Source organism: Drosophila miranda, unplaced genomic scaffold (assembly GCF_003369915.1).
Source record: "Drosophila miranda strain MSH22 unplaced genomic scaffold, D.miranda_PacBio2.1 Contig_AX2_pilon, whole genome shotgun sequence".
NCBI classification, from domain to species: Eukaryota; Metazoa; Arthropoda; class Insecta; order Diptera; family Drosophilidae; genus Drosophila; species Drosophila miranda.
This window is the reverse complement of record NW_022881676.1, coordinates 468,446-491,387: the sequence shown is the minus strand read 5'-3', so window position 1 is coordinate 491,387 and position 22,942 is coordinate 468,446. Positions and strand designations below refer to the sequence as shown.

Below are 22,942 nucleotides of genomic sequence, written 5' to 3'. Positions count from 1 at the left end.
CTTGAGCATCCTTGCTCGGCAGTCCAATTACGGCAGTCTGGGTGTCCCGGTATGATGGGCGTAGGCTTCTCACATTCACCGAGTCGGCTTTGATGGCAAATTGTTCCGCTAAGGCCTTGACAAGGTCCTCCGCGGTTACTAGCGGGTCCAGGTCGCTGATCGCTAGCACCCTCGTCCTCGTGTCTTCGGAAAGGGCTCCTACCTCCGCTACTCCATCCAGTACCGATTCGAGGCTCTCCTTAATCCTTGTTGCGCTTTCTTTATCGCCTCTGTTCAGCTCAAGGGGCAGGTTACCTTTTGCGGTACGGCGGACCTTGTTGACGCTCGTACTCAGGTCCTGAAGCTGACCGTCTTCTCTCCGGGTAACCAGGGCCAGCACCTCGCTGTAGGTTTTTCCTTTCGCCTCGACGACCACGGCGTCCGGGCGGTGTGGTTTCCTCTTAGTCTGGCTCATAACGCTGGGCGTCGCCAAGTCTTCTTGTGGCGGCAACGGGGCTTTCTTCTGCGGCCTCCTGGTTGCTTTGGCGCCTTTTGGCTGCCTTGGGCGCGTGGGGGGAGGGGGGATCCACCAGTGGCTGGCTTAGCCTACGCCACGGCTCCGTTTGCGCCGCGGCATCCTTCTTCCAGACTGTCGTTATCTGCCGCTCTTTGTCCATGCTCATGCTCTTGGTGCTCTGTGAGCATTTTGAGCACAGGACTGCGGCGTTGAGGCCTTCCTGCCTGGCGCTTCTGCCCGTTGCTGATGCTTGGCTTGCTTCATTGATGCTCGTGTGAAGCTCCTTCATTCGCACGAACATGTTTCTCGTCGCCATGTTGATGTGGCGCGTATTCTTATCCATCATTCTGCTATGGACTTCATCCAAGATATTTCCCAGCTCTTGGAGGTTTTCGAGGCAGGTTGCCTCCTGGCAGGCCTTATTTCTCTTAGGCGGCGTTTTTCTTTGCAAACTCTCTGGGCTGGCTGGGTCCCGTACCTCTTAGGGGTCTCCCGGGCGTCCGGGTCCATGCTCTGTAACTCTGCTCCTGGAGCTGACGCAGCTGCTGGCGATCGGGCGAGCTTGCTGCCCTTCATGAAAGCCAGGTTTTCGTCCTCTTCCATTCCTTTGCTCGATGTTCCAGTTAATTCTGGGTCGATTTTAATTTGAAATTTCAAATTTCGTTTGGCGCGTAGCTCTGCTCCGGCACTCCGGCAGCCCTGTTCCGTACGAGGCTGTCCGGCAACACCGTCGAAGTTGCCACCCTGCGCGATCACCTGACTGGCAGCTCAGTGATCAGCTGCTGAGTGGGAGGCTCCCGGCGAGAACCGTAAACAGAAAAAGAAAGAAAAATTTGAGTGAGAAAATTGTTTTGGTACAAATCCACCAACAATGTGTATAGCGGAAGGCGCCAACAAGAGTTCACCCTCTCCCCCTCCTGCACGGAGCGCACTGGATATGCCCCTGCAACAGAACGGGTGGTCGGCGAGGGCCGATTTCATACGCAGTACGTACCGGTGCTTCAGTGACCTGCTCTTAACAGCTTTCCTTTCAGTTGCCAGGCGTGGCGCGGATTTTTTTTGCCGGAAAACTTGGAGCTCGCGATAAACACAACCGCACTTGGAAAACACTCAAACGCGTGTCTCAAACTCAAACGCATGCCAGCCATGTGTGGCTGCGTGTGTGTATTGCTGCTTCGCCGTCGGCTCTTTTCCTCGGCTGCGTGGGCGTAAGACCGATCGGCGGCTTCTCTGCCGCTTCGCTCTCTTTCATGTTGTCTCTTTTCGTCTGCGTATAGCCGTTCTCTTCCTTGCGTTGGCTGCGTGGGCGTAAGAGCGTATCTCTTTCGTGTTGGTTCTCTTCGCCTTCGTATAGCCGTGGTGTGCGTCTCTCTTCGCTGCGTGGCCGTAGTGTGCGTCTCTCTTACGTGTTGGTTCTCTTAGTTCTAATAAGTAAAAAGGCCTACTGTTTTGGGGTTTCTTAGCCTATTTCTTACTTTAATGGGTGAAAATAAGGATTCATTGTTGTTTGTCTTGGTAATACTAATAATAATAGAAGTAATAAAATCGGATACTAGTGATAATGAACTGAGATAATAATGAAATTAGATAACAAGCCGTCGGGGCGGTCCCTTCAGGGGATGGTGTCGTGGGCAGTGTTGTGGAGGCTTATGCCTTCACACTATAAATAGAAATTTCACACACACACGCAAACACAGGCACACGCTAGCGCCCTAAAAACCGGTTTCGGTCAACGAAAGAAGCACCGCACAAAACAGAAAACGAAAATTTTGGCTTCGGCAAGCGACACCAGAAAAACACGTCTGCTCCTAACGACATTCAGAAACAAAGTGAGTAGATAGGGACAGAATGAATCTGTTCTCTCAGCTTTATTTTACGTGGCGGTTCCTCAGGGAGGGACTTCAACCACGGCGTCTAATGTGTATTTGCGGCTTAGCCTCGATTAGTGCAATATATATACATATATCACGCCATCACGCACCACCGCTACAAACGCAGGAACCTGGTACATGCGCCAGTTAGCGCCCTAAAAAGAAGCTTCTTTGCTATGTACATAGCGACTCTTCCGGTACCAATTCAAAGTATCCTGGTCGGGCATACAATCCCCTTGGTGAGGGGCGAGGTGTATCTAACACGTCTTCCGATATATGGGTCTCGGCACCAGGTTGAGAGCGCAACTCCACGAGGAGCCTAGCGACTCTCCCCGCGTAACGTTTGGGTATCAACCACAGCCACCACGATACTCCCACTAGGGGCCGACCTCAATGTGCAGCCTTGGAACTGCACAACCCGTGGTACCGATCTTAAGGACTCAGCTCGATCCTCCCTTTTAGCCCCGACCGGCTGGATAGGGAATCCACCCAGCCCGTGCGCCGTTTCCGCGTTCAGCAGCTGCTGTCGCCTGGAGAACGCCAGTCCGGCGAATATGTCGAGAGTCCGCAATCTCTCCTGAGAAGCTGTCACATCGGAGAAGGTCCAGTCGCCATCCGTGTACTGCACTCCAAGTCCATCGAGGTCTCGCAAGTCTTCATAGAGGGGAAAAGCACATAGGAAGTGCTGCCAATCCTCGCGTTCTGCGCCGCATAGACATGCTGGCGTGTCGCTAAGGCTTCTTCCATGCAGAAATGCATTGAGCGATCCGTGGCCCGTCAGCAGAAATCTGGCGCGCAGCGTGAAGCCAAACCTTCGTTCGCTGTAGACGAAGCCTGCGTGCGGGATGAAGCGGTGCGTCACCCGACCTGGGGAGTCACCATCATCCCATCTGCGTTGCACTCGCACAACAGTGATTCGTCTAGTCGCGCCATTTTCTGCTTCCAGCTAAGATTTGCCAAATCTTCGCCGTACAGCCAATCGCTCTCCTCCAGCGGGTAGTCACGCTTCAGTTTGAAGCTGATTGCCAGGCGTCTGGCAACCATATCAAACGGGGAGGCTTCAGCTACTACTTGCAGCGCCATGGTGGACACTGTTCGGCATACCGGTAGGCATCCAATCAGGATGATCCTTTGGCACGCAAGCAGATGCCTCCTGGCAACCACTTGCGTCGTCGTCACGACAGACCAAACCGAGGCACCAAATAGTGCACAGGGCACCATGAGTCCGGCATATATTGTCCGCTTTGCGCGGGGACTGAGTCCCCAGTCGACCCGCAGTACGCGCGACAATGCCCTACGACTCCGGTCAGCTTATCACGCAAGCCCGTGATGTGCGGGAGAAAACTCAACCGCTCGCCGACCGTGATGCCTAGGTACCGATACTTGCGCTTATATGGCAGGCTTGCTCCAGCAAACCGTACCACTGGCGGCCGTCTAAGTATGCCTTTGAGCAGCATGATCGCCGTCTTGCTAGTTGAAACGGCAACGCCGACTTCAACTCCCAAGCGCCTACGATAGACATTAACTCACCTCCTTTTTGTTCGAGCTCTGATCGGGCATTCCCTTCGATGAGGAGGAGCAAGTCGTCAGCATACGCGCTGAGCGCACCAAGGGGCTCTAAGCGCTGGAGCAACACGTCATTAAGATGTTCCATATAAATGGACCACTTATGGACCCTGCGGGCAACCTCGTGTCACCGGAACAGTGGCTACTCCATGCCTACTGACGATGCTCGCACACCGGCCGGAGAAGAAACTTCGCCACAAGCTTGCTTCTCGGCATCCCAGCTCAAGGAGGCGGCGTAGTGCAGCATTCCACTCGACGTTGTCGAAGGCTCCCTTGAAGTCCACGAAGACTCCGAGCACGTATTTTGACCGGCTGGCCGAAACAGTACTCACGACGTGTTTCCAAGCATCTTCCACACAACGTCCTTGGCGAAAGCCAAATTGCCATCTGCAGCCATCCGGAATGGTGTCCTTCAGACGATTTACCATGATGCCCTCAAGCACTTTGCCCAGCACTGGCAACAGACAGATACCCCGATATGAGGTAGGATCGGTCCGGTCCTTATCGGGTCCTTCAGGAGTGGAACCACCCTAGGATGCTTCCATTCCGTTGGGAAGTACCCTGTCTCCAGGCAGCGGGAATACATCGCTGTCATGTGCTGAGGGATGGCACGCCACAATGCCTTGCAAATGGCACCTGTGATGCCGTCCATGCCGGGAGCTGCTCTTCAACCTGGCGACGCATGCATCAACCTCGAAAGCTTCGAGGGCCGGTGGAGCCTCAATCGGGATGGCAATGTGTGCATTCGACTCCGCAACAGGAAAAAAGTTGCGATGGAGCACACCCGCACAGTCGCGCCATGTTGCGACCAGCCTACCATCCGTTCGAAGGCATCCAAGGTTAGGTTAGGTTAGGTAGAGACGGCCGCCAAGCTCGCTCGGAGCCCAGCACACTTAGGCCGGTTTCGGCCCGTTGTGATACCGCTTGGGATCATTCCTCCCTGCAGATGAGACTTCATGTCAACAGTTGTCCCATCCAGATGCCCTTATAAAGTTGACGATCTTTCTGGGACATAGCGTGGACATCTCCGAGATGTCGTTCAGAAAGGCAGAGCCCAAGTGATGCAGCCTCCTTCTGCTGAGAGCTGGACAGGCACAGAACAGGTGTTCCACTGTTTCCTCCTCGTCCTCGTCTCTGCAGCTGCGGCAGAAATCATTGTATGGGGCACCCAGCCTGTTTGCGTGGGTGCCTACTAGCCAGTGTCCTGTGAGGGAACGTATGACTGCGCTGCACCTTTCCCTGTTTGCAGAGCTCTGAGGTGCGCTTCTTATCTATGGTCGGCCATGTTTGCCGAGCTGTGCGACAACGTGGCCCTATTTGCCACTTGTTGTCTATCAGTCGCGTGTACTGCTCCTTTATGATGAGCTTGAAGGTGGCCATAGGCATAAAAATATCCTCCTTATCTTGGAGAAGGGGGGTTGTAGTGCCAGATCTGGCCAGCTCGTCCGCTATGCAGTTGCCCTCGATATCCCGGTGGCCCGGGACCCATATAAGGCTGATAGCAAATTGCTGAGCCATCTCGTGAAGAGATCTGCGGCACTTCGCCACAGTAGCCGAGTTCGAGGAGATCGCGTTAAGTGATCTGATCGCAGCTTGGCTGTCGCTGTAGATGTTTAGATTGGTTGCCGTGGTGGTAACCGTGTGAAGGCAGTACAGAGCCTCCCTGATTGCTGTAACTATCGCTTGGAAGACGCTACAGTGATCCGGAAGCCTGAAAGATTGCCTTATGTTAAGTTGTTCAGAGTAGATTCCTCCTCCAACCCTGCCGTCCAGTTTTGAGCCATCCGTGAAGATGCTTATGGCCCGTCTGGGCCGGGGAGTCCTCGAGCCAATCGTCTCTATGAGGGATGATTATGCTGAATGGAGTCTCCGTGTGCTCCATTGGAACTTGATAGTCCGTTCTTGCTGGGACCATGTTGTTTTTATTTAGTATAGATGAGTGACCTATGTTCTGGGGTACCCATTGTTCAGAGTCCTAAGACGTATTGCTGCCATTTCTGCCCGCTCCTTTCCTGCAAAGTCAAGGCACTGAAGGCATAACATGGCGTTTAGCGCATCATTTGGTGTAGTTCGAAGAGCTCCACTGATGCAGAGGGCGGCTGTTCGCTGAACCTTGCCCAGCTGATTGGTGATTGTCCTTTTTTTAGGGCAGGCCACCAGACAGTAACTCCGTAGAGTATTATAGGTCTGACTATTGCCAGATATATCCATCGGACTATGCTTGGGTTCATGCCCCACTTTAGGCCGATAGCTTTTTTGCAAGTATAGAGTGCTGTCGTTGCCTTCCTCACTCTATCCTTGACATTCAGGTTCCAGCTAAGCTTTTTGTCAATTACCAACCCTAAGTAACTGGCACTGTCGCTGAAGGAGAGCCTGTATCCGTTTAGTGTTGGGGGGTTGAGGGGCGGGACCTTGTATTTTTTTTGTGAATAACACGAGTTCCGTTTTCGAGGGATTTAGTCCCAATCCGCGCGATTCTGTCCATTCGGACAATCGAGCAAGCTTTGCGGTCATTAGGTCGCATAGTGTTTGGGGGTATTTCCCGCAAAGATAATTGCAACGTCATCCGCGTATGCCACTACTTTACAGCCCCCCTCTTCCAGGTCGCATAGAATCTTATTGACTGCAATGTTCCATAGAAGAGGAGACAGAACTACCCCTTGCGGGGTTCCTCTGTTGACATACCTAGACTGGGTGGACGATCCCATCGATGATGTCACCGTCCTGCGTATGAGCAATTGATCAATGAGCATCACCAAGTGACGGTCCACCCCCAGGTCAGTCAGGGCTTCTGTAATGGCGCCCGGTGTGACGTTGTTGAAGGCTTCTTCGATATCGAGAAAAGCTATTAGTGAGTATTCTTTGAGATGCAGGGATTTTTCTACACTCGAGATCACTTCGTGAAGTGCCGTTTCCGTGGATTTTCCTTTCCGGTAGGCATGCTGCGCACTTGAGTACAGCTGGGGACTTATGGTAGTCCGTAATTGTAACCCGATAAGTCTCTCAAAGGTTTTGAGTAGGAAAGACGATAAACTGATTGGTCTAAAGTCTTTCGGGGTTGAGTGTGAGGCTTTGCCTGCTTTAGGGATGAAAACTATCCTAGCCTTAAGCCACGCTTGCGGTATTGTACATACCGCCAGTATCTTCCTGAAGATACTATGTAGCCAGTTGATGGCCGTCTCCCCGGCCTTCTGAAGTTGGGCCGGGATTACCTGGTCCGGGCCTGGCGATTTAAACGGGTTAAGCTATTTACTGCCCAACTTATGTTCCGTTTTGTAAGGATATGGTCCATCGATTCTACCGATCCTCTCCTGGGAGGTGTGACGGCTCGGTGGATGTGCATCCGGGGAAATGCGTGTCGAGAAGAATGTGTAGGGACTCCTCACTAGAGTTGGTCCACGTGCCATCATTCGTTTTGAGGTAACCTACCGAGGGGGTAGTTTTTGAGAGAACTTTCCGGAGTCTTGCGGCCTCCGAAGTTTCCTCGATTTCGGAGCAAAATTTTTGCCAGGAGGCTCTTTTAGCCTTCCTCTTTTCCTTTTTGTATAGTGCTAGACTGGTTTTATAGTCTGCCCAGTGAGTATCCTCCTTAGTTCTTGTGGCTCTATTGAATAGAGTCCTACAAGTTCTACGAAGGGTGTCTAGTTGCTTAGACCACCAGGGGGTTTCCCCCTTTGGTTTCCCCCCCTTTTTTCCCCCTTGGTCTGGTAGAAGGGCATGCTGCCTTGAAGGCTTTGTTGCACGCATCCGTAAACCTGTTCACAAGACGGTTTAGGTTGTCTTCAGTGTTCGGGAAATTAGGGGCGTTAGGAGGGAGTAGCTCCTCCAGGGTTGTGTTATATTTTTCCCAGTTGGCTTTTCTGGGGTAGATATAGTCGGTTGGTTTGGGAATATCGAAGGATAATATCGTCTCGATATACCTGTGGTCCGAGAAGGAGTGGTCTCCTAGGACTCTCCAGCTCTTGATTGTGTCCAGCAGTTTGCTTGACACTAGCGTGAGGTCAATGACCTCCTGCCGATTTTTAATTATAAATGTGGGGTCGTCACCCGATTGCATATGAATAAATTTGAGTTCAGGATGAAGCTGAACAGTGACTCACCCCTTACATTCGTGTCCGTGCTTCCCCATTGGGTGTGGTGGGCGTTGGCATCGCAACCTATAAGTAGGTCTTTGTCCGTCCTTTCGCTGTCGCTGGCTATTTTGCGAGCAAGGTCGTTCGGAGGATCATCCTCCTAGTGGGCCATATAGGAAGCCACCAGCCTGAGATGATTCCATTTTAGTTCTAGGCTTACCGCCGTGTTATCGCCATCGCTATAATTATGGAGCAGAAAGATATTTAGGTGCTTTCTAGCAAGTATGCAGGTACAGATTTTACCTTCATTTTGGGATACAATGATCTTGTATTCCCTCGTCCCAATCCACAGACCTTGCCTCCTACCACCCAAGGCTCCTGGATCAGGACTACGTCGGCTCCGCTTGCGTCTAGGCGGAGTATGAGAGCAGCCGATGCTGCTTTACAGTGGTGGAGATTTATTTGAAGGATCCTTAGGACCATCTTCAAGATTCTCCACCACCGTGATGTCCGCGTCCGAGTCATCTGAGACTCTCTCTCGGCACATTGACTCAAAGTCGAGCATCAGCTCTGTCTCTGAGGAGAAGCTTTCCTTGTCTGGCTCCAGCTCGTCGTCAGGCGCTTCGATCTCCGCAGCGACATCCTGCACGTCTGGGTTGACGACAGGAAGCGCCGCGGCCGCCGCGTCCGATTTGTACACCTTGATGGTGACCGAGCTGAAGCAGAAGTTTAGCTCTCCTTTTGCTGCCTCTATCGGGGCCAGCGACTCTTTATTGAGAACGAGCACTGCCTGGTTAGTCGGCCCTTGTGTCGTCTCAACCTTGGCTACCTTCCAATCTGAGGTTGGTAGTCCTGGGTTGCATCTCTGCAGCATCTTGAGGATGCGTTCTGGCTCCTTAAAGGTAGCCGGCACCCAAATTCTGGCCCTCGGTCTGCTGGGCACCTCGCTCCAGTCGACTGCGACGAGTTTCGCCCCAGCATAGACCTCGCCGACCTGCGCTACCGCCGCTTTATAAAGCTTTACAGAGCGCTCGTCTTCGCAGGCAATTATCTTAACATTGCCCTGGAACCACCCTGGTCCTTGCAGACTGGCGGAGGTCCAGGGTCTTTGTCGAGGAGGTCGAAGCAGCGGTCGGCCAATGCCACTTCCACCCACTTCCACTGACTCCTTGGGATTCTACCCTCTGCGCTGCTCTGTCGAGGACACCAATTAGCGTCCTCTCCTTGGCAATCTGCGCAAAGGAGACATTTGGCAGCACTCTGGAGCGCTTTGCTACCGGTCCCGGTGTCTCCTGCGAGCGCTGCCTCTTGGCTTGGGGAGTCACCTTTTTCTGTTCTAAGGTGAACTCCGGGAGCACGGCCGAAGCCCATTCCACCTTCTTCAGCCAGTCGGCTGATGGGCCGGCTTCACTGCTGGCGTGTTACCGACGGAGTATGTGCCCTGCACTCCTCTTTTCGCATATGTGTAGCGTCTGGCTTGGGCGCTTGTCGACGGCAAGTCAACCCCCTCCGCTTTACCAGAAGGTCGGGCAGCCGCAATATTGCTTAGCTTTCCTTCCACCTTGCAGGTATTCCCTACTATAGAGCCGGTTGGGCCAGGCCTTTGGGCCGCTGCCTTTCCGAGCTTGGGATTGCTCCAGTTGGCATTTGGGAGCGCCGCACTCATTTGTTTTTTTGTTAGTTTTTTGGTTTTTGTTCTTGTTATTGTACATCCTGTTCCACGAGATGCAGAGAAAGGGAAAGGTCAGCCCGGGCAGAGATCCACGTTGCCCGGGTAAGGCATCATTAGAACAGGGGGCTGCCAAGTCCCTGAGCCTCCGTTAGCGACTGGGCTAGTTTTTATACCGGGCCCCCAGCCAGGCTGACTCTCGGCACGGGTCGAGTAACACACTTAGTCCGGCCCGGTGTGAGGTGGGTGTGGGGTTGGGATGTGGGTAGGTATTGTGTATGGATGGGAGTGTGTGAGCTACTTATTGAGGCGGCACCACAAGCGCATCGTCAGTGCTGCCACCTAGCTAACACCCGCTGGCTGTCCGGGACTGCTTATTTCGGTACTCTCCCGTGAGGGATGCCCGCTTATTCGCAGCTGACCTTCCGAGGTAGGCCGTTCGCTATCCGCAACCCGCGACCCGTCCGGTGGCCTCAGCTAGGCCCCTTTGAGCTACCTCACGAGCTCATCAGACCAGAAGGCATCCAATCTCCGTGCTCTTTTTGCGGCCTCGGCAAATCCGCGTCGCCAGTTGTCTTCCTTCGTTCTCAGGATGAGCTTCTTGTACTGCGCTGAGGAGATCCTCAACGCGACCACAAGTTCCTCTGCTGCGTCGGTCTCGTGCCGACGAGCGTTCTGGAGCTTTCGCCGCAGTCTCCTGACCTCTCGGCGTTTGGAGTGTAGTTCGGCAGTCCACCAAACTACTTTTCTCGCGCTCTCGGTGTGCTGCGTCCCAGCACTCTGTCGCACACACTGTGCACTACAGAGCGCAGTGCAGACACTTGGTTGTCCAACGGCGATTCGGCGATGTCTTCCGGCAATTCGGCTGACTCCCTTACCACTTCCTCTCGAACAATCGCCAGCGCGAATTGGAAAGCTTCCAGGACGGCACAGGAGCAATTGTAGATAGATACAGTAGGAATCTCGTTAATCCATTCATGCACGTCACTATTTAGATGACGAGGCATTTGGCTATTTTTTTTTTTTTTTTTTGATCGCTGTGGAAGGAAAATCTTCATAGATACTAGTAGAGGCCAAACCCACTAGCATGCACGATTTATGACTACACGCCTACGTACTAAAAACCCACCTCAAGTCTTACAACCACGATGTTTATACCTAATTTCACATTATGCCTAGGTAGCAAGCGTCTTTTCTCCAACATAGTGTATAGGCTAATCTCGAGTGTAACCTGCGCGATACATGAACTGTCTGAAGCAATATAGTCCGCCTGTTACAACTCTGGCGCTGATGACATTGCTGTCACCGGAGAAGATGAGACCCTTCGCTATCAATCTTCTACGCCAGTTAAACGCGGAAAGGACCTCGACGTTGCCCGTCACTCCAAACACTCGCCGCAGTGCAGAAATAACTTCCGGTCTTTTATATTTCTCGACTTTGCGATTGGTGCACATCGTCGAGAAACAGTCCATCGTTATGATCTGCGCATCAATCACGCAAGCGTGATTGTCACGGATACACACCAGGTCTGGTTTACTAACCGAGGTTTCCAGCTGCAAACTTGGTTCGACGTGCACTGTGTGGCCCTTCTCTTAAGAATCCTCTTAAGGTTGTTGACTACACAGTTATGTCTTGCTACCCGCCTCCCATGCGTACGGTAACAATTTTGCAGGATGTGGTTTGTTGTTTCGGGAGCACCACATCCTGCACGACATTGCCGTTCCAATTCATTTCTGCCTCTCGTGGTACGAGACCTCGATGGTAAGGCATTTATTCGCAGCTTGATACCGTTTCGGTAGTCTTGACCTGTTAGCAAACGCGTGGGCTGACACACCCAGCCGTGTTGGGGACGAAAAAGTCCCGCTTCACGTAAGCCGCGACCATCAATTTCGATCTCTGTCTGCGTTGTCAACTCACTCAGTCCAGCCAGAGTTCTACCCCGGGCCTTATTCAATTCGTCGGTAAGAAATGAGCTGGCCGCCTCGGATTGCGCGAGGTGGGCCCACTTAATATTGCTCAATCTTTTCATACGTAGCATTGGCGCTACCCAACGAACTGAAGGGATTCCGAGGCCCCCATATATATGAGGAGCATGGAAGAATGCAGTTGACACGTCCAGAGGAAGTCCTAACCACTTCCTTACGGTCGATCGTACCAGTATGTCACACTTTCTCAGAACTCCTATCATCACACTACCAAGGGTTAGCTTATGATAAAGTTGTGGGATAAGAACTCTTCTGAGGGCGAACAATTTCTGTTGTGGCTTTAGGGGGGGACCTTGTCAATCTCAACAGCTTTGGACCTAGGTCTTCGGCTGGACTGTACCTGGTCCTCCCTTGTGCAGTGAATTTTATGCCTAAATACTTCCACTCGTCTGAGCGCTTCAATGCCGGACACGAGCGCGAACCTATACGAAAGGTCTCTGGGATGACCACAGTACACTTCTGTTTCGGTTGCCCCTTTATTCCAACTGTAAAGCATTTATCCGGGTTCAGGGTAAGCCCGACTGAAGACAGAAAGTCGACAGTCATGTCCAGCATTTTCTGAAGGCCCAAACGAGTTTCCGCATATAACAATATAATCTGCGAACGCGGCCGCGTTTGTTATGTGATCACCGATTGTGGCACCAATCTCATTGGGGTAGGACCTAAGCAACTGATCTATGATCATGTTGAATATTATGGGAGACAGCGGGTCACCCTGCTTGACACCTCGAGCAGGTATGAATCCCTCTGATCTCCATATCCGTCCCATTGAGCGTTGTGCCACAGACTCGTACGAATTTTGTACGTAGTCGACGAACTCTTTAGGGGCACCAAAGGCAGTTAGCGTGGCGATAACCGCAGCATGAGACACCGAGTCAAATGCATTGCTTATATCTAAAGTTTGCGATATAAAGTGATTTACAACGTTTATGGTGATCCTTAAGATTAAGTCGACTATCGTCGTATTGTCAGCACATCCGTCGTTGGCAAGGAAACCTCGCTGACGCGGATCCCAGTCGACTGGTCAACCGGGAAGCCAAAATGGCATTTAAAATCCTTACCATAACAGACTGCACCGTAATAGGACGAAAGTCTTGCGGCTGAGAAGCATTCGCCATATTCGGGATGAAGATGGTTCGTGCCTGTCGATGGAGACAGGCATCTTTCCGCACTAAAGAATCAGGTTCATTATGCGGAGCATAATTCCTGATGAATACTCCTGACAGTTCTTGGAGTTATTCCATCAGGCCCCGGAGACTTCGTCAATGACACTTTGTGTACCCTTAGGTCTCCTAGTGTTATCGGAGACCAAACCCCTTCATAGTGGTGTTCCGTCCGGAACGAGGTGTTCGTTATCACTGTATGTTGGGCATGCTTGTGTCATGGACTTGTCTCCAATAAGATCCCATGATACTTTTGGCTTGGCATAGTTGACGTTTCCTCAGTTCCATCCAAAATGGCTTTTTTTCATCGACCTTGTGCTTGTCCCAGTTACGATGTGTTAAGGCGTACTGCTGTCTCCTACCTTGTCTCTATTTCGAGGTCTCCGTGGAGGTCTCGCTTGAATGGGGGTGGTCATTCTGTGAAGGAAAATTTGGCAAAAGGTAAGTAGACAAGCGCTGAAGAGTAATTTCCTTACCCGAGGCCTGCGCTCCATCTACGATAGATTGCAACACCTCAAACTCTCCATCGTCATCGCATAGTACAGGAGGGTACCCCTGTAGTACTGCCAGGATTTCCTGTTCGACATTTCAGTAGGAGTGGTTCCGAGAGTGTTTGGTGGCGTTACTTGGAGATCTCGCTCGCGTATACTAGGGCGGCGCTGTATGGTTTCATACAGCTGCAGTCGTCCGCGGTCAGTTCCAGAAATGTCTTGGCGAGCAGGGAGGCACTAGATACCCTAAGCGCGACAAAGTCAGTGTTGATCTACTGGATTCCGAGCCACCAGGGCATCGAAGGAAACGAGACGGCGGATTTACTTGCTAAGGAAGGTGCCTGTCTCCCTTAGAACGCTGCAAAGCGATCTAGAAAAGCAGGCCGGATCACAAACCGAAAGTAGGTGGAGGAGTACCACTGCCTGCAGAACCTCGAAAATCATGTGCAAGGACCGCAATGATAAACTCAGCCACTACCTGCTGCACCTACCACGGAAGGACTGCAGATTATTAGTGGAAATATTACCGGGCCATTGCCTGGCTGCGGCGCATGCAATAAAACTAGGCATCACAAACAGAGACAGTTGTAGGAAATGTGACGAACCTGGGGCAAACGAAACCCTGGAACATCTCATCTGCAACTGTCCTGCTCTCTTAAGGGCAAGGAGGAAGTACCTGGGCGCGCCAGTGCTGGCATCACTAGAAGATGCCTCCAAGAGGACGCCACAGCAACTACTGGCCTATGCGAAAAATACCTCGATCCTCGAGGACTTCAAAACCCCCTAAACACTGCCGCGACGGTTCATACCCCCCCTATCCGGACAACTGGCCTATGTGGGGCCCTTCTGAGGGCCGTCCGGGTCAACCTAACCTATTTACCCAGAAAGAGCACATAAACCATGTTATTGTTTCCCAATCAAGCCCGACTATCTCAATCTTCAGAGCCAATGCTTATCCCGAAGTTACGGATCTAATTTGCCGACTTCCCTTACTTACATTATTCTATCGACTAGAGACTCTTCACCTTGGAGACCAGCTGCGGATATTGGTACGGCCTGTTGAGAAGTTTGCGTGTCCCCACCATAAATTTTCAATGTCTGAGGAGAAAATATCGACACAACAGTATATGTCATGCTCTTCTAGCCCATCTACCATATCTCTCTGCGAAGGACTTCCATGGTAGTACGGCTATAAAACAGAAAAGAAAACTCTTCCGATATCTCTCGACGGCTTCTTTATGGTCGTTCCTGTTGCCAGGATGAGCACGAGGCCCATATTTAATAACAAACGGATACTCAACAGGTTACGGAATTGGAACCGTATTCCCTTTCGTTCAAAATTATTCAAGTATTTAAAAATCATAAAAGATTTGACAATATTACTCACTGATTTTTTACTTGAAAATTTTCGGCTTTCGCCTTGAACTTAGGACCGACTAACTCGTGATCAACCACTGTTCACACGAAACCCTTCTCCGCTTCATTCCTCCAAGGTCTCATTCGATGATTTGCTACTACCACCAAGATCTGTGCCAATGGCAGCTCCATGAAGGCTTACGCCAAACACTTCTACGCATACCATTGTACCTTCCTACTCACTAAAGTTTCAAAATTTATATCACAAGTAATATAAATCATCTACTTTAGCGGTAATGTATAGGTATACAACTTAAGCGCCATCCATTTTAAGGGCTAGTTGCTTCGGCAGGTGAGTTGTTACACACTCCTTAGCGGATTTCGACTTCCATGATCACCGTCCTGCTGTTTTAAGCAACCAACGCTTTCATGGTTTCTGCCATGAGTTGTTATTTGGCACGTAACATTACGTTGGTTCATCCACGCCCAGTTCTGCTTACAAAAGTGGCCCACTACTATCATAACTTAACTTCATATCAGAAATTAAGATTCTTACCATTTAAAGTTGAGAATAGGTTAAGATCGTTTCGACCCTAAGGCCTCTAATCATTCGCTTTACAGATAAATTATTATATAACATTAAATGCACAGCTATCCTGAGGGAAACTTCGGAAGGAACCAGCTACTAGATGGTTCGATTGGTCTTTCGCCCTATACTCAATTCTGACAATCGATTTGCACGTCAGAACTGTTTCGGTCTTCCATCAGGGTTTCCCCTGACTTCAACCTGATCAAGTATAGTTCACCATCTTTCGGGTCACAGCATATATGCTCAAGGTACGTTCCAGTTAGAGGCATAAATAATATAAATATTATTATACATAACTATATAGAACGCCCCGGGATTTTGTTAATTATCTATAAATAGTTAAAAAACTAATCCCATTATTAGTCAAGTTAATTACGCTATTAGGTTTATCTCCCAATAACTTGCACATATGTTAGACTCCTTGGTCCGTGTTTCAAGACGGGTCCCGAAGGTATCCTGAATCTTTCGCATTGTTAATCATACAAATGCATATAATAAACAAAAAATCGATGATAATTATGCCATTATATAATTTCGAAAAATTAACGCACTGTATTAATTTTAATTTATCAACACTTTATCAAATTAATGACATTTATTCTATGTTAAAATGCAATTTGAATAAACTATAAGTCATATTTTATGATAAATTTGTTATATGCTAATAGATTACAATGTCCTTATATGGAAAAAATGCACAATATTATTATAATACTTTTTAAATATTACAACTTTAGTGATGAATTTTCCATAACGGATATTCAGCTTCATCGGGCTTAACCTCTAAGCAGTTTCACGTACTGTTTAACTCTCTATTCAGAGTTCTTTTCAACTTTCCCTCACGGTACTTGTTTACTATCGGTCTCATGGTTATATTTAGTTTTAGATGGAGTTTACCACCCACTTAGTGCTGCACTATCAAGCAACACGACTCTTTGGAAACATCATCTAGTAATCATTAACGTTATACGGGCCTGGCACCCTCTATGGGTAAATGGCCTCATTTAAGAAGGACTTAAATCGTTAATTTCTCATACTAGAATATTGACGCTCCATACACTGCATCTCACATTTGCCATATAGACAAAGTGACTTAGTGCTGAACTGATTTCTTTTCGCTCGCCGCTACTAAGAAAATCCTGGTTAGTTTCTTTTCCTCCCCTAATTAATATGCTTAAATTCAGGGGGTAGTCCAATATGAGTTGAGGTTGTATATACGTATATTAAAATTTATAATGATAATTTATTTATTTATTTATTTATTTACAGCGAGGTTAGAGTTAAAACTATTAACCTAGCTTATTAGTGATAGCACTGGTTACTATGACCTTCGGCTATGTTGTTATTATGTTATGTTTATTATATTATATTTATTATATGTGAGATGTATTCCATGGGTTTTATATTAGAGTTAGATTAATGGATATAAGTTGGATTCTTTTAGATATTTTATGATTAGGTCTATTTCAGTTTTAGTTGGGTTAGAGAGGAATGTCAGCGGATTATTGTTAGCGAAGATTTTGAAACGTATGTCTGTTGGTTGTGAGGATGGGCAGTCTTTGAGTAGGTGTTCTATAGTTACTGGAACGTTGTTCAGGCAATGCGTACAAGTATTTATTTTGGTAGGGTCTAGGTAATGTTGGTGAGTTATTCTTGTATTTCCTAGTCTTAGTCTAATTATTTTTGTTTGTTTTATCCTTGATGTGGTGTTTTGGTCTAGTCTTTTGGTGAATTTGTCGGCTGTTATTTGGTTGGGATTGATAAATTGATACCAGTTCGATGTTTGTTCTAGTTTTATAAGTTTGTTTTTAAGCATTTTTGTCTTGAGGTGTTTATTAATGTCTGATATATTGTTATTGTGTGTGTATTTAAGGGGCATTATTGAAGCTGATTTCGCTTTTTGGTCTGCTAGTTCATTTCCTTTTATGTTTTTATGACCTGGGATCCAGAGTAGTTTTATTTTTGGATGTAGTTGCATTAGAAGAGATTTTAGATTTTAGATTCATAGTAGTTGAAGTTATCGGGGTTGCCTATGGCTTGAAGAGATAATAGAGAGTCTGAACATATCATATATTTCCCGCGCATAGCTTTAACACTTTGTATTGCCTCGAATATGGCTATGATTTCGGCAGAGTAAATTGAAGAACAGTTTTGTAGTAAGCCCACTTTTAAGGTGTTTTTTTCCGTTGTGATTGCAAATGATGTGGTACTTATGGTTTTTGATCCATCCGTAAACAGAAAGGTGTGATCATTAAATTGGTTTTTGATGGTAAGAAAGTGTTGTTGGTATATAGAGTCGTGTGTATTATTTTTGTCTAGTTTTTCAAGTTCGGTATTTATGGTATTTGGTTGGAATTTCCAGAAAGTTAGCTTAGTTTTTATGAGAAGGCTTATGTTTTGTTTTTTGCAATGTTGTAGTGAGTAAGTTATTGCTGAAGGTATTTTGTTGTTGAAGTGGATTCTGCTTTGGAGGGACTTTGAGATTTTGTGAAGAGGTGAGTTGTTTGGAAAGTAAAGGTTTTTTATTAGTTTGGCTTGTAGAAAGTCACGTCGATCTGCAACTGTGTTTATGTTAGCTTCCATTAAAAGATTTGTAATCGGGGCTGTCCTGAATGCTCCCAAAGCTATCCTTACTGCACAGTTTAGGATGGTTTGAATTTTTTTAAGCCAAGTTATTGAGGAATTGCCGTAAAATACTAGTCCGTAGTCAATTTTATAAACTATTATTGCTTTTGTGATTGATATTAGTGTATGCGTATTGCAATTGAACTTGTTACTGGAGAGACATTTTATTATATTAATTTTGTTTGAGAGAGAGCTAGCTAAGTCTTCTATGTGTCTAGTCCATCTATATTTTGAATCGAATGTGAGTCCTAATATTTTTAAGTGGTCTACGCTACAGTTATGTTTACGGCATATATGTAAGTGTTTGCATTTATCAAATGATAAGGATGAGCCTGAAAACGAACACCATTCGTCGATTTTTTGGAATAGATTATCGAGATTTAAATTTTCTTGGGTTTGGTTTTTTTTAAATTTGACAATAATATGAAAATCGTCTGCATAGGCTGTGAATGTGAGATTTCGTTGGATAGTAATGAGGTTTGCTAGTTTATTATATGCTATTAAGAATATAATAACTGATATCGGTGATCCCTGGGGGATTCCGTTATGCAGAGGAAAAGTGCTCGATAGGTTGTTTGCTACGCGACATTCGATTTTTCTCTTGCTCATAAAATTAATAATATAGTTAAGTATTTTTGGGCCGATATTCCATTCTTGAGTTGCGTAGTTATTGCATTTAGTCCAATTTTGTCAAAGGCTTTATTGAAATCTAATGACACTATTGACAAATGTTGTTTGTGGGATAATGCATCAGTTATCAGATGATCTAAGTACGCTAGATTGTCTGTAACTGATTTTCCACGTTTGAAACCAACTTGATTTGTGTGTATATGTTTGTTTGTAGTAACAAACCTCCACAACCTCTTGGCTATGATTTTGTCTAGAACTTTTGCGAAGCAAGAGTTTAGAGAAATCGGGCGGTATAAGGTTATTGATGTTTTGATGCAGCCGGGTTTAGCTATTGGTATAACAAGACCTATTTTTATAAGTTTGGGGTATACAGTTATTAAGTATATTATTGTAGTGTTTTAAAATTCTATCCTGAAGTTGGCTGTAAAGTGGTCGGATGGATAATTGTATGGATGTTTTTCATATTATTCAGTCCACAAAAGCGTCTTATATTTGACCAGGTTTGACTTGTCTTTGTTTGTGGTTGGATTTCTGAAGTAAAAGAGGAGAGTGACTTATTTTTGGCAGATTTAATTTCTTTTTTAAATTTTGCCGCTGCTTTTCGAAATCTAATTATGTTTGTAGTTGTAATGTGTTTTTTTAGTTTGTTCCATGCTTGTTTTCTTTCGTTGTTGAGAGTTTGCAGTCCATTGTTCCACCAGGGAACGTTTCTGGGATGGGTTTTAATTGATGTTTGTGGGATGGTAAGATGGGCGCTTTGTAGTAGAATTTTATTTAGACATGATGATTCTTTATTGATATTGTTTGAGGTCGAGTTTTTTGTATTAAAGTTTATGGCTGAGTTTATTTTGAAGATTGGGTTGTTTTGTGTTTTATTCTGTTTGTTATTGTTAAAGAGTGTAATGAGGATAGGGAAATGGTCACTTCCGTGAAGGTCGTCGATGATTTTCCAGTTAGCGTATTGGAATAAGTCTGGAGAGCAAAATGATAGGTCAATATGTGTGTATGTATTGTGTGTGGTAAAGTGTGTGGGGGATTTGTCGTTTAAGAGTATAAAGTTGGTGTTATTTAGGAATTTGGCTACTGTATTGCCTCTTGCGTTATTTTTTGGTGAGCCCCGAAGTTTGCTCCAACTGTTGAAATCACCTAAAATAAGTGAGCTTGAGTTGTTGCTGAGAACATTGTGTAGGTTATTTTCGTTAAAATTTTGGCTTGGCGATATGTATGCAGAAATTATTTTAAATTTTTTCTTCGATTCAACTTCAATAGCAGTTGCATCGAAGTCAGTTTGTAAATGTATTTCATTCGATTGGATTGAGTTGTGTATGATGACTGCTGCTCCCCAAAATTGGGTGAGTAGTTTTTAGCGTAAAGTGAGAAGTTGATGGGAATGGGTATATTGTGAATATTAAATAAATGTGTTTCTTGTAATGCAATTATATGCGGTTGGTATTGTTTAATAATAATTTGTAATTCATTATAGTTGTTTATGTAGCCTCGAAGGTTCCATTGGATTATTGTCAGAGTCATTTTTGTAAGTTTTTATCTTTTGAGTGCTGATTATTTGGGTTGTTTTTACTTGATCTGTTAGTTTTAGTCGGATTCTATTTCCATTGAGCAGTTGTTGCTACACAAGGCGTCAGTATTGGGGTTCTTCTGTCTTGTTTTTTTGCTGCTTGAGCTTTTTAGTTTTTCCGCAGCCTTAATTGCTGCTAATCTGTGCTTAGTGGTAGTTAGTGGTAGAATATTTACATTGTTAGAGGTTGTGCTGTTTTTATGGGAATTTGATAGGGTATTTATCTTACTGTCTATGTCTGAGTCGATATCAGAGTACGATACAGTTTGGCGTTTGGATGTGGATGCTTGCTGGGGGTGTTGTTGTTTTTGTGATGCTGTGTGTTGTTGTTGTTGTGGTGTTGTGTGTTGATGTTGTGATGCTGTGTATTGTTGTTGGGAATGCGTAGAGGCCTGTGTGGTTTTGGTGACTGAAGAGAATAAGTGGGGTGTATTATCTGTGTTCCGTGTCCGTAGTATTGAGAGGGCTGTTTTGTTGTCGCATTTGTTTGTGGTTTTAATTGCTTGGAGTTCGTATTGAGTGATAAAGATAGGGCATTTTTTGCTGGTGGAGTTATGTGGGTTCGAAGAGTGCTGGTCGTTATTGCAGTTAATGCAGTGCTGGGTTTTGTTACATTTCTCTTGTGTGGTCGTGTCAATGTGAAAGTCCTCTCCGCAATTGAAGCAAAGTTTTTTGTTTTTGCAGAATTTTTGGAGGTGTCCAAACTGGAAGCAATTGTTGCATTTCATTGGAAGTGGTATATATTGCCTGACTTGGGCTCTTTGGTATCCAATCATTATGTACTCCGGTAGGGTTAGTAGGTTGAATGTTAATATGCAGACGCCAGTCTCTTTAAGAGATCCGTTTTCTCTTTTCAAGATTTTCTTTACTTCGGACACCTGTTGGTGCGCAAGTTCTAATTGGATTTCGTCTTCTTCAATGCCTCTTAAATCGTTAGAGTAAACGACGCCCTTTGAGTAGTTAAGAGAGTTGTGTATTGTGACGTTGACGTTGATGTCGCTTGCAAGAGATTTTAGGTGTATTAGTTTTTTCGCTTGTATGTTTGTTTTCGTCTTTATCAAAATTGTTCCGTTTCTTATTTTTTTGCAGATTTCGACTTCACCTCCACAGGTGTAGTCAACTTGTTTTTTTATGAGAAAGGGGGATACCAGGTTGAGGTCTTTGTTGGGATCTGTTCTCGAGATGTTGACGAATTTCGGTCCAGGTGTTTGTAGAAGGGTTTCAATTTGGGGAGAGAGTCTAGGCCCTCGATCTGGGGGGTCCCCATTACGGCGCCTCTGGTTTAGATTCCGTTAGGTTGTCACTTAATTGAATATTTGTGTTTGTTACTGTTCTAGTTATAATTGTTGGTAGTTGTTGGTGATTCTGCTTTGTGCGAGGTTTTGCGATGAGCTTTTAGTTAGCGTAGGCACGTTCGATCTCTATGAGAGTAGTTTTGTGACTGTGATAATGATAATTACACTACATTATTATATATAGAGCGTTCTCATAATGAAATCATTATAATATTCGTATTTTATAACGAACATCACGAAGTATATTAAATATATATATTTACAACAAAATTTCCTTTCGAAACATTAATAAGAGGCAATTCTAGATGAAAAACTTTAATTATTTTTTTTATGCTAGACATTCCTCAGTATTTATTTGATTCAAAAAGGACAAAAAAAAAATATTTTTCTTCGTTCTTCTCACACAAATATATACAACAATGAGAGATAATGCGTTTTCCATTTAATATCAATATTATGAATGTATTATATCCATAATATACAATGTGCTTAAAATTCCGAAAAATTTTAAACAACTTATTTAGCATAGTCTTACAACCCTCAACCATATGTAGTCCAAGCAGCACTAAAAAATTAATTAAAGTACATAACAGCATGGACTGCGATATGCGTTCAAAATGTCGATGTTCATGTGTCCTGCAGTTCACACGATGACGCACAGTTTGCTGGCTTCTTCATCGACCCATGAGCCGAGTGATCCACCGCTTAGAGTGATTAAATTTGTTTATTCATTTATTTGTCAGATATGTTTTTATTGAAAGAATTAAAAATACAGCATTTTATGGCATATATCATTCTTCAATAAATTTTAATTTTATCCTAAAAGAATGTTGCGAAATGTTTAGTTTTATATAAACGATATATTACCATATAGTTAAATAATATATAATGTATTTTGGTTTGTTTGATAATTATCAATTTATATAAAAGTATTAACTGAAATCAGTACAACATTGTACTTTTTAGGCTGTTGCATTAACCAATGTATGCCCATAACTATGATAGACAATACATATTCGCAACGCGTGATACTATGGTACATATGCACACAGATTTTATAATCATATTATTGTAATATATCATCAATATGTTTCTATATATTAATTGCTACAGACATAGAACACGATGTCATATGTATAGTACTACTAAATGAGTATATTGGCAATATAATTAATATAAACATATAATATATACAATGAATATATTTCATTTTACAATTATGATTTTATAAAAACATATTTTGTTTGGTAAATTGGCAATATATATATATTTTGTTAACGTAGAAACATACAATAATGATCCTTCCGCAGGTTCACCTACGGAAACCTTGTTACGACTTTTACTTCCTCTAAATAATCAAGTTCGGTCAACTTTTGCGAAACAACGTAACACGCAGGCGTCACAGTGATCAGTCCGGAGACCTCACTAAATATTCAATCGGTAGTAGCGACGGGCGGTGTGTACAAAGGGCAGGGACGTAATCAATGCGAGTTAATGACTCACACTTACTGGGAATTCCAAGTTCATGTGAACAGTTTCAGTTCACAATCCCAAGCA

General features: G+C 45.6%; 1 long non-coding RNA gene and 1 pseudogene across 1 annotated transcript; one reads left to right on the top strand and one right to left on the bottom strand.

Moving 5' to 3' along the window:
* Window positions 1-2,553: 2,553 nt before the first annotated feature.
* Window positions 2,554-22,940, top strand: LOC117195301. The gene is made up of 3 exons (XR_004475035.1): window positions 2,554-2,564; window positions 15,252-15,254; window positions 22,798-22,940. It is a non-coding gene; the product is annotated as an uncharacterized LOC117195301 (long non-coding RNA).
* On the bottom strand, window positions 21,920-22,098 carry LOC117195305 (annotated as a pseudogene).
* Window positions 22,941-22,942: the final 2 nt, after the last annotated feature.